General features: G+C 40.0%; 1 protein-coding gene across 6 annotated transcripts in view; it reads right to left on the reverse strand.

Annotated features, from left to right (window-relative positions):
• LOC117480772 (myelin-oligodendrocyte glycoprotein-like) overlaps positions 1 to 13,678 on the reverse strand; it is a 66,156-nt gene that overhangs the window by 26,294 nt on the left and 26,184 nt on the right. The window lies entirely within an intron of this gene.

The following is a 13,678-nucleotide window of genomic DNA, read 5'->3' on the forward strand; positions in this document are numbered from 1 at the left end:
ACTATTAAAGCACTGAACTTTATTTAGTAAATCCACAGTTCCACTTTCTGTGCTGATAAAGATCTTCTTCTGTTTCCTGCAGAGAGAGAGAGGATCCAGCAACAGGTAGAGACCTGCAGTGAGTCACAAACACCGTGAAGGATCTGTATGAAATGTCACAACATGTCCAATTCCCCGTCTGGTACTTTGCTCCGTGATTATCCAGCAAGAGTCCCTCTTTTATACACCGACTGTGAATATGATTTATTGTACTTACTCAAAGGAATAAACTGACAATAACAATACATTTAAACATAGTTAAAAGAAGAATCTCAAACATTTCATGCAGGTGGCGTTCAGTTGGATATTTGTTTTGTGGCGAGGAGAGAAGACACTTGTGGAGGATCCAGTGATCGTGACTCCAGTTTTTCAGATATGTGGTTTTCGTATTGAAGGTGAAAGTCAGTATGTTTGGTTCAGTTGTTACTGCACACACTTTTGTGAGACAGCTTTTGAGTTTGAGTCTTGCAGATTCCTAATACCGCTGTAGTGAAAACCACGGTCTGTTTTTGTGAAGATTTTACGATTTGTGTAACAGTTTATCAACAGAGCCAATGAAATGCAAAGACTTGTCAGAAAAACGTTATTCATCCCCTGAGGGAATTCCTAACAGTTGCTCCATTCTGGAATAAAATAATGAAACCATTCATTTACTGAGAGAAGTGGAACATTAGTACTGCTGAAACTGTCCTGCAGATATCTTCCCTTACTGTCTACTGTATCTTATTAGCATAGACATATGTAACCTCTGGTTAGATGCTGAACTGCATTGAGTTATCTCAGTAGCTGCACCACTGCAATGACAATATACCATTTAAAAAGAATAATCACAAACATTTGGTTTAACAGTTCAGGTCAGTCCTTTACTTGCTGTGAGGAAACACTGAAACATGTGGAGACTGACCCTGAGGTTACCCTTCATCTGGTAAAGAGGAACATGTAAATAATGCCACCTGCTCCCTCCCTTTAGAAAGAAAAGTTTCTCAGTAGCAAGACAAAAAAAAAGACACTCTGCTTTGTGTTGTGACTTGCGATGAGTGAGTCAGATTATACATATAGTCCCTTTTCCTCTGCAGTTGTTCGTGGCTTAGAGGCGGATTTCCTTTATGTGTTGAGAAACATCTCTTTCTTGTTAACCTTAAACTAAGTCTTTAAAAAGCCTCTTAGATCATTCTCTTCACAATCTGAACACAGTTTTTCTGAGAAACTCATGAAAAGTTGACTTTTAGAGTTTCCCAAACTTTTCTGTCATGTCCCCATTGGGTAATTGGAAATATTTCTGACCCCCCCCCCAACCTGGTTCCCACGTAGATTGGTAGGATTTATAGTATAGTTGTACAAACATTACATTTCCTCTGCTAATAATAACAAGACACAAAGATCCAGCTCATTGTATTTGTTATTATGGATTGAACAGCTTCCGCAAACCTCCGCGAGCCCCACAGTTTGTAAAATGATGTTATAGAACATGATGCTGCTTCAGATTAAACAATAAATCAGTATTTCATTGAGTTGAAATGCGACATGAGATTCGATTTGTCAGCACTATACGCTGAATTTTCTTTGACAAATATCAAATGTTTCAAACTAGTGTAAGCATTGGGTTGAGAGGTCATGCGTTTTGGCACGCGCAAGAAGTGTGTGCTATTGGCCCTCCATGCACAGTGACATTCGTTCGTGGTGTGACCAATGTTATGCCTGTCAGAGAAGGAAGTCCCCGGTGCCTAAACACCATGCCCCCATGAGAACTTCACATGCAGTTAGACCTTTCCAGCGTGTGGCGGCTGACATACTAGAGTTGCCGGTCACATCAAAAGGCAACCGGTATGTGTTGGTTGTTGAGGACTATTTCACAAAATTTGTAAATCTGTATGCCATCCCCGATCAAAAAGCCCCGACGGTCGCGGAGTGTCTCTTCCAGAACTACATCTTGGAGCATGGGGTAATGGAAACTCTGCACACTGATATGGGCAGACAGTTCGAATCAGATGTTGTGAGGCATTTGTGCGGCGTGTTAGGTGTGAAGAAGACGCACACCACGCCTTACAATCCGAAGTCTGATGGCATGGTAGAGAGGTTTAATAGGACACTTATCGATCAGTTGGCGAAATCTCTTCTATCATGTGAGGGGGAGTGGGACTCTTTTCTGTCACAGGTCGCATTTGCGTACAATACCAGTGTACATTCCAGCACAGGCTTCACGCCGTATTTTCTCACGCATGGCAGGGAGGCCAGGACTCCTGTGGATGTTTTACTGGGTCCAAAGCGGGATGATCTGGTGCAGGGTCCCCGGGAAGACTTTGCTGGTTCCCTTCTCAGACGCTTGGACACGGCGTTTTATCAGACAAGGGATAACAATTTTGCTGCAAGCAGCAAACAGAAGTCGTACTATGACGCCAGAGTGAGGCACGACCCGTATGAAGTCGGGGATTTGGTGTGGTTTAAATGATCCCACTGAGAGCCGCCGTAAGCTGGCTCCCCACTGGAAGGGGCCTTATCTGGTGCAGAGGCGAATGGATAGGGGTGATGAAGTGGGGGTCACGTACCAACTAAGTAGCCCGTTTGGGGATGAAGCCTCTCTCCAAACTGTCCATTACGACAGACTACGGCGATACAACCTGCCGGTAGCCTTTCCCTTGGAGGGACCATCAAGGTCTCACTTACACCTTTCTCAGCCTCTTCCGTTGCAAGATGCAGTCTCCCCACAGAGCTCTGGACGCTTGAGGTTTTCCGATGGGGAAAGTGGCTGTGATCTTGGGCCGGGTTCTGGGGCTGGTGATTCCCCTGAGCTCGAACAAGCCGCACCGACGGTGTCCCGGGCTGGGAGGTTAGCGCGGCCTCCTGTCCGATTTTTGGACTTTGTTATGGGCTGAATGACTGGTGTTTACGTGCTTGTGTGATTATTTTCTCCTGTGTATTCTATGCTGCATAATTGTTTTTTTTCATGTTTCGAGTGTGCAGGACAGGGGAATAGGTTATGTCATACCTAGTTTGATGTTTTATTTGGGCTGTGGATGTGTTTTGTTTGTCATTGTTTTTATTCAAAGATTTTTTTTTTCGAATGTACGTCATGCCTGCATGTATTATTCTGCAGGGTAGTGTGTGGTTTGTTATGTTTTTGGGGTTTTTCGTGGTTGTATTGTTTTTTTAATGTTTTGTTGTGTTCTCACCATGTGTGTGGAAATGGGGACATTTCTTTCAGTAAGGGGGGACGCATGTAAGCATTGGGTTGAGAGGTCATGTGTTGTGAGCATGCGCAGTCTGTGCTAGAGTGGTGAGAGAAATGGTGTGGTGTGACTCGACGTTAAATAAACGGAGGCATCTGTGACGCTCCAAAAAGTACTAAGTTCCTGAGTTTTTGTTACACAGAAGTATTCTTGAAGCCTTAACACCTCGGACGTTACACTAGTAAGAAAGCTTTTCTCAAAAACATTTATATGAAAATTGCTAATATTATTTAAAGGAGTTGAACACATCTACAGCAGTAACATGTAACTGAGTTACAACTAACATTGGCTGTATATCAGGAATGCTGTAAGGAGCTTCTTTCCTTTTAGATCCACAGAGAGAGAGAAACAGAACGGCTTCACCATCATCACCAAGACAGGTTTTGATTAAAGTATAACCGAGCCTCTGAGTGTGTAGATTTCACCGTGATTAATAACTGCAGCTGATTGTTATCAGATCTAAAGATAGACAGTCACCTGTTGTTCATAAAAAGCTGTGTTTGTTGTTCTGGCACATCTCAGAGACGCAGGTTCAGTATTTCTGCTTCTCCTGCTTCACCTGATGAGGGACGTCATGGTGAGAGAATTGTTCATAGAGCATCTCATACTGACAGATAAGAATGACCCACATTCAGTCATAGATCAGTGCAGACTGCTTACTGACTCTCCTGTTGTGACTGATCACTCAGAGGTGGAAAGTAACTGCACAAATGTGACATACTTGTACTTTACTTGAGTATTTCCATTGTATGCTACTTTATACCTCCACTCCAATACATTTACTTAACAGCTTTAGCTTCTTGGAACAAAATGCATCTCTAAAAACAGTTGACTAACTCTTTAAGTTACAAAAGAGTCCAATTATTTAAATAAAGGTTTTCTCCCCATACAAGATGTTGTTACACATGAGTTCATGTGTAACAACATAGACGCGAGTGTGTATAATGTATAATGTCAACATGGTCAAATTCACAATCTAAATGTTTCATTTAGGGATTGAAAGAAACCTGCCGCCCCAACGCAGATGTTCAAACTGAGCATTGAATGATGGTTTTAGAATGAACCTGCTCCATGTCTGGGGATAAGATACTGTTTGATGAATGTTGACATGTTTCTAAATAGTGATTGAGTTATAACAGGTAACACAGATGCAGAAGCAGTGGCCAAGGGGCTTCTGTGAGAGATGTAAGTCCAGAAGGGGAATACCAAAGAAGTTGACCTGTGATGATGAAACCATTTTGTAATGTGGATTTCTTAACAGATATTAGAGTAAGTGGGGTTTGAAATGTAGAAAGAACATATTACAGTTAAGTTAAGCTAAAACATAGTCATGTGATGAGACAGAATTTGATTTAGACAACATCTTGTCTCTAGCCTGGTAAATAATTAGAAGTAAAAGCCATAGACTTTATTTTTAGGTCATGATGGAGATAGAAATGAACACAATACAAGTTTCAAAAGGACAATTTAAATTCATAACAGAAAGACATTTGATGACAGTATGTTGGAATTCTGCGTTCATTTTTTCAGCTTGATAACATCTAAGCACTGACAGCTAGAAGCAGCATTGCCAGGTGCAATTGATGGGACTTCTGCACTAACCACTAATCAGACAGAAAACAGCAGGTTTTTAATAAGGGCCTCCTGCAGACAGACAGCTCTGAGGCCAATGAGATAGAAACATGACATCTATCAGTCACATCAGTAGATGAGACTCCATACATCCCCCATGTAACATCTGTAAAGTGTTATATCTATATTTATTTATTTCAGTCACTGAGTTTCATCATTTGGCTGTAAGGTCATTGATCCTTCTTCTTCTTCTTTAACTAAGATACGTGTTGAACGTTATTTAAACCACTGGTTTACAGGGTGTGTCTGAGGACTTTCTCTCCTGAACCGTCTCCTCCTGTTGAACCTCTAATGGAGAACAGGCACCACATTAAACCAAGAAAAGAGAACGAGTTGGAAAGATGTTGAAACGTTGTTCAAGACAAACTTACTGAATCGCATGAGACACAAAAGAGAAACTAAAAACATATTTCATTAACGCGTTGTTATACATTGAAATGCCATAATGCCAAAAAGGACTTTACACATCAAGGGTGACCTTTTGTTGGTGGATAAATATAAAGTTCAATGTGTCCTTCGTGAGGGGAAAATATTTCAGAGTCATGCTGAGTTGTCAGCTTCTCTACGTGGAGAATGTAAACTAGAATGTAATTAAACCCCGGTGGGCAGATTGGAGTTTTTCTCTCTTCACTTTACAAACAGAGAGAACCATGTTGACTGTGCCACAGAGGAAGTATGATTATTGGAATCGGAACAGAGTTTCAATACGACTTTTCACACAGTGTAAAATAGTTGCTCTTTCTTAAAGTCAGAAAGAGTCAAACTGAACTGCAGTCAAAATACAAAAGTATTATCAGCTAAATGTACTTAAAGTATAAAAAGTAATCATTGTGCAGAGAAGGTCCTTTATGTGTAATGATATTTATATATGACATGTCTATCAAGAATCATTTTACTGTTGGAGACAAAGTGCTGATTTACTTTTTGTGAAATAATTAAATCTTTGACTTTTTTCTGACTTACTGAGTTAGTGCACTAGTTTAATTTTAAGAGAAGCATTTTGTTAAAAGAATAGCTAAAGCTGTTAAATAAATGTAGAGGAAAGACATTACATTATTTCCCTTTTAAAAGCAGTTGAGTAGTAGCATAACATGGAAATACTCAAGAAATGTACAAGTACCTCAACGTTATGTGTGATATGTTTTTAAATATAAAAGAAGATCACAGATATGCAGCTGATTTAATGTTGATATCATTCAATAGTGATTCTTCTCTTCTTGTGATTTGAATTCAGTTCACTCTCATTACCATCTAACCAAAAATAAAAAGAGTAATGTAGGATACAGTCTAAGGCAGGGGGGTCCAACCTTTTTTCACGAGGGCCACATACAGAAAGATATTCTTAGTGCTGGGCCACTCACTAGAGGAATATTGCCTCATAAGTTCAGTTACAGCAAAAACATTCAAATGTAAGTAAATGATTCTTGAAAATGCCTTAAGAAAAAAACAGCTCCCAGCTCTCCAGAGGGTTTCATTTAGTTTGTTAGCTGCTCATTTCTTAAAACAGAAGCCTCAGATTTCTTATAATAAGAGGAAATATGAAAGGTTTATTTCAAGGTTGTTATGTATATTTGTTATTGGGCTTTTTTCTTATCAACTTAGATTTGTTAGAACATGTTTTCAACTTTAAATGACTGAATTTATTTGAAAATGTGGCTTATTAACACATGAATACTGTGTAACATATTTGAACACATATATTTAAGAAGTACAATATAAGACAAGCAGAAGTTGTTTATTATACTTAAGTCGTTATACTTTTTTAATTGAGTGAGGGCCGATTCAAAATGTTTTGCGTGCCGCATGTGGCCCCCGGGCCTTGAGTTTGACACCCCTGGTCTAAGGTATCAATATAGCAAACAATATAATAGCAGTTTATGTTTACTATAACTTCTCTATGTTGAAATGAATATGAGTTGTTTGTTTAACTGTTACGACTTCCCCTGCAAATACAGTTTTTGCAGCGTATGGCTCTCCTTGTTGGCTCAAGTCCACTGCTCTCAGTGTCAGTGAAGACTTTTAAAAATGCCATCAGGACAACATGACTTCCCACAGTGTGACACTTTGCAAGGGAGAAAGAAGATGTGTCCTAGCTGACCTGTCCTTTATCACAAGCCGTTTAGGACAGAGAGTGAATACACATACTATACATGCTGTATGAGAAACCAATGTGAGTTTGGAAAATTGAACAATGTAAATCTATTCTAGTAGACCTCAACAATGGAATTATGATCAGTAGAAATGGCCATGACATGGGACCTTTAAATAAAAACATATATTAAATAAAAAAGCACTGAAAAAGAAGTGACAAATTAATGCAAAATCCAGGATTCGACACCCCAACCATCAAAATACGGAGCGAAAAGTTTAACCACAAGAGTCAAGTCTACATGAGCTACCACTAAACGAGTCCGACTCACATAAGTCTGAAAATTACCATTAAGAAAACCGCAAAGATCACAAAAAATCGAGAGGGACAACATATACGATACGATACGATATTACTTTATTTGTCAGATCAAGTCTGAAATTTGACTTGCGTCACAGCAGCTCCATGTCCAACATCAACAGACAAAAATACATGAAACACAAACAACAAACGTTTAACATAACAGCACAATCAGTGAGAGAAAAGCTGCTCAAAGAGCCTTCAGCGTGCATATAGAATAGCCAATAGCGGACTATAAGGGCAGAGAATAAACAGGGCCGTCCCTGGAAGATCACGCAGACTGCGTGGGGCCTCATCTTGCGGAGGGAGCCTCAACTATGCGTTTATGTGGCGCAATTAGTGTGGCGCGGCACGGTTTCGCCGCTGCGAGCTGTTTCTGAGTCAATATCTTTCCAACTCGTTCTCTTATTTTTGTTTAATGTGGTGCCTTTTAGTGATGTGTCGGTCGCGAACGAGACGATTCTTTTGAACGGCTCTTTGAAAACTCATGAAAAGTTGACTTTTAGAGTTTCCCAAACTTTTCTGTCATGTCCCCATTGGGTAATTGGAAATATTTCTGACCCCCCCCCCAACCTGGTTCCCACGTAGATTGGTAGGATTTATAGTATAGTTGTACAAACATTACATTTCCTCTGCTAATAATAACAAGACACAAAGATCCAGCTCATTGTATTTGTTATTATGGATTGAACAGCTTCCGCAAACCTCCCCACAGTTTGAAAAATGATGTTATAGAACATGATGCTGCTTCAGATTAAACAATAAATCAGTATTTCATTGAGTTGAAATGCGACATGAGATTCGATTTGTCAGCACTATACGCTGAATTTTCTTTGACAAATATCAAATGTTTCAAACTAGTGTAAGCATTGGGTTGAGAGGTCATGCGTTTTGGCACGCGCAAGAAGTGTGTGCTATTGGCCCTCCATGCACAGTGACATTCGTTCGTGGTGTGACCAATGTTATGCCTGTCAGAGAAGGAAGTCCCCGGTGCCTAAACACCATGCCCCCATGAGAACTTCACATGCAGTTAGACCTTTCCAGCGTGTGGCGGCTGACATACTAGAGTTGCCGGTCACATCAAAAGGCAACCGGTATGTGTTGGTTGTTGAGGACTATTTCACAAAATTTGTAAATCTGTATGCCATCCCCGATCAAAAAGCCCCGACGGTCGCGGAGTGTCTCTTCCAGAACTACATCTTGGAGCATAGGGGTAATGGAAACTCTGCACACTGATATGGGCAGACAGTTCGAATCAGATGTTGTGAGGCATTTGTGCGGCGTGTTAGGTGTGAAGAAGACGCACACCACGCCTTACAATCCGAAGTCTGATGGCATGGTAGAGAGGTTTAATAGGACACTTATCGATCAGTTGGCGAAATCTCTTCTATCATGTGAGGGGGAGTGGGACTCTTTTCTGTCACAGGTCGCATTTGCGTACAATACCAGTGTACATTCCAGCACAGGCTTCATGCCGTATTTTCTCACGCATGGCAGGGAGGCCAGGACTCCTGTGGATGTTTTACTGGGTCCAAAGCGGGATGATCTGGTGCAGGGTCCCCGGGAAGACTTTGCTGGTTCCCTTCTCAGACGCTTGGACACGGCGTTTGATCAGACAAGGGATAACAATTTTGCTGCAAGCAGCAAACAGAAGTCGTACTATGACGCCAGAGTGAGGCACGACCCGTATGAAGTCGGGGATTTGGTGTGGTTAAATGATCCCACTGAGAGCCGCCGTAAGCTGGCTCCCCACTGGAAGGGGCCTTATCTGGTGCAGAGGCGAATGGATAGGGGTGATGAAGTGGGGGGTCACGTACCAACTAAGTAGCCCGTTTGGGGATGAAGCCTCTCTCCAAACTGTCCATTACGACAGACTACGGCGATACAACCTGCCGGTAGCCTTTCCCTTGGAGGGACCATCAAGGTCTCACTTACACCTTTCTCAGCCTCTTCCGTTGCAAGATGCAGTCTCCCCACAGAGCTCTGGACGCTTGAGGTTTTCCGATGGGGAAAGTGGCTGTGATCTTGGGCCGGGTTCTGGGGCTGGTGATTCCCCTGAGCTCGAACAAGCCGCACCGACGGTGTCCCGGGCTGGGAGGTTAGCGCGGCCTCCTGTCCGATTTTTGGACTTTGTTATGGGCTGAATGACTGGTGGTTACGTGCTTGTGTGATTATTTTCTCCTGTGTATTCTATGCTGCATAATTGTTTTTTTTCATGTTTCGAGTGTGCAGGACAGGGGAATAGGTTATGTCATACCTAGTTTGATGTTTTATTTGGGCTGTGGATGTGTTTTGTTTGTCATTGTTTTTATTCAAAGATTTTTTTTTTCCGAATGTACGTCATGCCTGCATGTATTATTCTGCAGGGGTAGTGTGTGGTTTGTTATGTTTTTGGGGTTTTTCGTGGTTGTATTGTTTTTTTAATGTTTTGTTGTGTTCTCACCATGTGTGTGGAAATGGGGACATTTCTTTCAGTAAGGGGGGACGCATGTAAGCATTGGGTTGAGAGGTCATGTGTTGTGAGCATGCGCAGTCTGTGCTAGAGTGGTGAGAGAAAGGGTGTGGTGTGACTCGACGTTAAATAAACGGAGGCATCTGTGACGCTCCAAAAAGTACTAAGTTCCTGAGTTTTTGTTACACAGAAGTATTCTTGAAGCCTTAACACCTCGGACGTTACACTAGTAAGAAAGCTTTTCTCAAAAACATTTATATGAAAATTGCTAATATTATTTAAAGGAGTTGAACACATCTACAGCAGTAACATGTAACTGAGTTACAACTAACATTGGCTGTATATCAGGAATGCTGTAAGGAGCTTCTTTCCTTTTAGATCCACAGAGAGAGAGAAACAGAACGGCTTCACCATCATCACCAAGACAGGTTTTGATTAAAGTATAACCGAGCCTCTGAGTGTGTAGATTTCACCGTGATTAATAACTGCAGCTGATTGTTATCAGATCTAAAGATAGACAGTCACCTGTTGTTCATAAAAAGCTGTGTTTGTTGTTCTGGCACATCTCAGAGACGCAGGTTCAGTATTTCTGCTTCTCCTGCTTCACCTGATGAGGGACGTCATGGTGAGAGAATTGTTCATAGAGCATCTCATACTGACAGATAAGAATGACCCACATTCAGTCATAGATCAGTGCAGACTGCTTACTGACTCTCCTGTTGTGACTGATCACTCAGAGGTGGAAAGTAACTGCACAAATGTGACATACTTGTACTTTACTTGAGTATTTCCATTGTATGCTACTTTATACCTCCACTCCAATACATTTACTTAACAGCTTTAGCTTCTTGGAACAAAATGCATCTCTAAAAACAGTTGACTAACTCTTTAAGTTACAAAAGAGTCCAATTATTTAAATAAAGGTTTTCTCCCCATACAAGATGTTGTTACACATGAGTTCATGTGTAACAACATAGACGCGAGTGTGTATAATGTATAATGTCAACATGGCTGTCAAATTCACAATCTAAATGTTTCATTTAGGGATTGAAAGAAACCTGCCGCCCCAACGCAGATGTTCAAACTGAGCATTGAATGATGGTTTTAGAATGAACCTGCTCCATGTCTGGGGATAAGATACTGTTTGATGAATGTTGACATGTTTCTAAATAGTGATTGAGTTATAACAGGTAACACAGATGCAGAAGCAGTGGCCAAGGGGCTTCTGTGAGAGATGTAAGTCCAGAAGGGGAATACCAAAGAAGTTGACCTGTGATAATGAAACCATTTTGTAATGTGGATTTCTTAACAGATATTAGAGTAAGTGGGGTTTGAAATGTAGAAAGAACATATTACAGTTAAGTTAAGCTAAAACATAGTAATGTGATGAGACAGAATTTGATTTAGACAACATCTTGTCTCTAGCCTGGTAAATAATTAGAAGTAAAAGCCATAGACTTTATTTTTAGGTCATGATGGAGATAGAAATGAACACAAGACAAGTTTCAAAAGGACAATTTAAATTCATAACAGAAAGACATTTGATGACAGTATGTTGGAATTCTGCGTTCATTTTTTCAGCTTGATAACATCTAAGCACTGACAGCTAGAAGCAGCATTGCCAGGTGCAATTGATGGGACTTCTGCACTAACCACTAATCAGACAGAAAACAGCAGGTTTTTAATAAGGGCCTCCTGCAGACAGACAGCTCTGAGGCCAATGAGATAGAAACATGACATCTATCAGTCACATCAGTAGATGAGACTCCATACATCCCCCATGTAACATCTGTAAAGTGTTATATCTATATTTATTTATTTCAGTCACTGTGAGTTTCATCATTTGGCTGTAAGGTCATTGATCCTTCTTCTTCTTCTTTAACTAAGATACGTGTTGAACGTTATTTAAACCACTGGTTTACAGGGTGTGTCTGAGGACTTTCTCTCCTGAACCGTCTCCTCCTGTTGAACCTCTTATGGAGAACAGGCACCACATTAAACCAAGATAAGAGAACGAGTTGGAAAGATGTTGAAACGTTGTTCAAGACAAACTTACTGAATCGCATGAGACACAAAAGAGAAACTAAAAACATATTTAATTAACGCGTTGTTATACATTGAAATGCCATAATGCCAAAAAGGACTTTACACATCAAGGGTGACCTTTTGTTGGTGGATAAATATAAAGTTCAATGTGTCCTTCGTGAGGGGAAAATATCAGTCATGCTGAGTTGTCAGCTTCTCTACGTGGAGAATGTAAACTAGAATGTAATTAAACCCCGGTGGGCAGATTGGAGTTTTTCTCTCTTCACTTTACAAACAGAGAGAACCATGTTGACTGTGCCACAGAGGAAGTATGATTATTGGAATCGGAACAGAGTTTCAATACGACTTTTCGCACAGTGTAAAATAGTTGCTCTTTCTTAAAGTCAGAAAGAGTCAAACTGAACTGCAGTCAAAATACAAAAGTATTATCAGCTAAATGTACTTAAAGTATAAAAAGTAATCATTGTGCAGAGAAGGTCCTTTATGTGTAATGATATTTATATATGACATTTCTATCAAGAATCATTTTACTGTTGTAGACAAAGTGCTGATTTACTTTTTGTAAAATAATTAAATCTTTGACTTTTTTTCTGACTTACTGAGTTAGTGCACTAGTTTAATTTTAAGAGAAGCATTTTGTTAAAAGAATAGCTAAAGCTGTTAAATAAATGTAGAGGAAAGACATTACATTATTTCCCTTTTAAAAGCAGTTGAGTAGTAGCATAACATGGAAATACTCAAGACATGTACCTCAACGTTATGTGTGATATGTTTTTAAATATAAAAGAAGATCACAGATATGCAGCTGATTTAATGTTGATATCATTCAATAGTGATTCTTCTCTTCTTGTGATTTGAATTCAGTTCACTCTCATTACCATCTAACCAAAAATAAAAAGAGTAATGTAGGATACAGTCTAAGGCAGGGGGGTCCAACCTTTTTTCACGAGGGCCACATACAGAAAGATATTCTTAGTGCTGGGCCACTCACTCGAGGAATATTGCCTCATAAGTTCAGTTATAGCAAAAACATTCAAATGTAAGTAAATGATTCTTGAAAATGCCTTAAGAAAAAAAACAGCTCCCAGCTCTCCAGAGGGTTTCATTTAGTTTGTTAGCTGCTCATTTCTTAAAACAGAAGCCTCAGATTTCTTATAATAAGAGGAAATATGAAAGGTTTATTTCAAGGTTGTTATGTATATTTGTTATTGGGCTTTTTTCTTATCAACTTAGATTTGTTAGAACATGTTTTCAACTTTAAATGACTGAATTTATTTGAAAATGTGGCTTATTAACACATGAATACTGTGTAACATATTTGAACACATATATTTAAGAAGTACAATATAAGACAAGCAGAAGTTTATTATACTTAAGTCGTTATACTTTTTAATTGAGTGAGGGCCGATTCAAAATGTTTTGCGTGCCGCATGTGGCCCCCGGGCCTTGAGTTTGACACCCCTGGTCTAAGGTATCAATATAGCAAACAATATAATAGCAGTTTATGTTTACTATAACTTCTCTATGTTGAAATGAATATGAGTTGTTTGTTTAACTGTTACGACTCCCCATGCAAATACAGTTTTTGCAGCGTATGGCTCTCCTTGTTGGCTCAAGTCCACTGTTCTCAGTGTCAGTGAAGACTTTTAAAAATGCCATCAGGACAATATGACTTCTCACAGAGTGACACTTTGCAAGGGAGAAAGAAGATGTGTCCTAGCTGACCTGTCCTTTATCACAAGAGCAGAAGTAAAGACTGAGCATATGTTGACTTCAGCTCTCTGTGGTTATTTTCACACGGGTTTCACATGCTGTTTCTGCAACTATACTGTA

Source organism: Trematomus bernacchii, unplaced genomic scaffold (genome assembly GCF_902827165.1).
Source record: "Trematomus bernacchii unplaced genomic scaffold, fTreBer1.1, whole genome shotgun sequence".
NCBI lineage: Eukaryota > Metazoa > Chordata > Actinopteri > Perciformes > Nototheniidae > Trematomus > Trematomus bernacchii.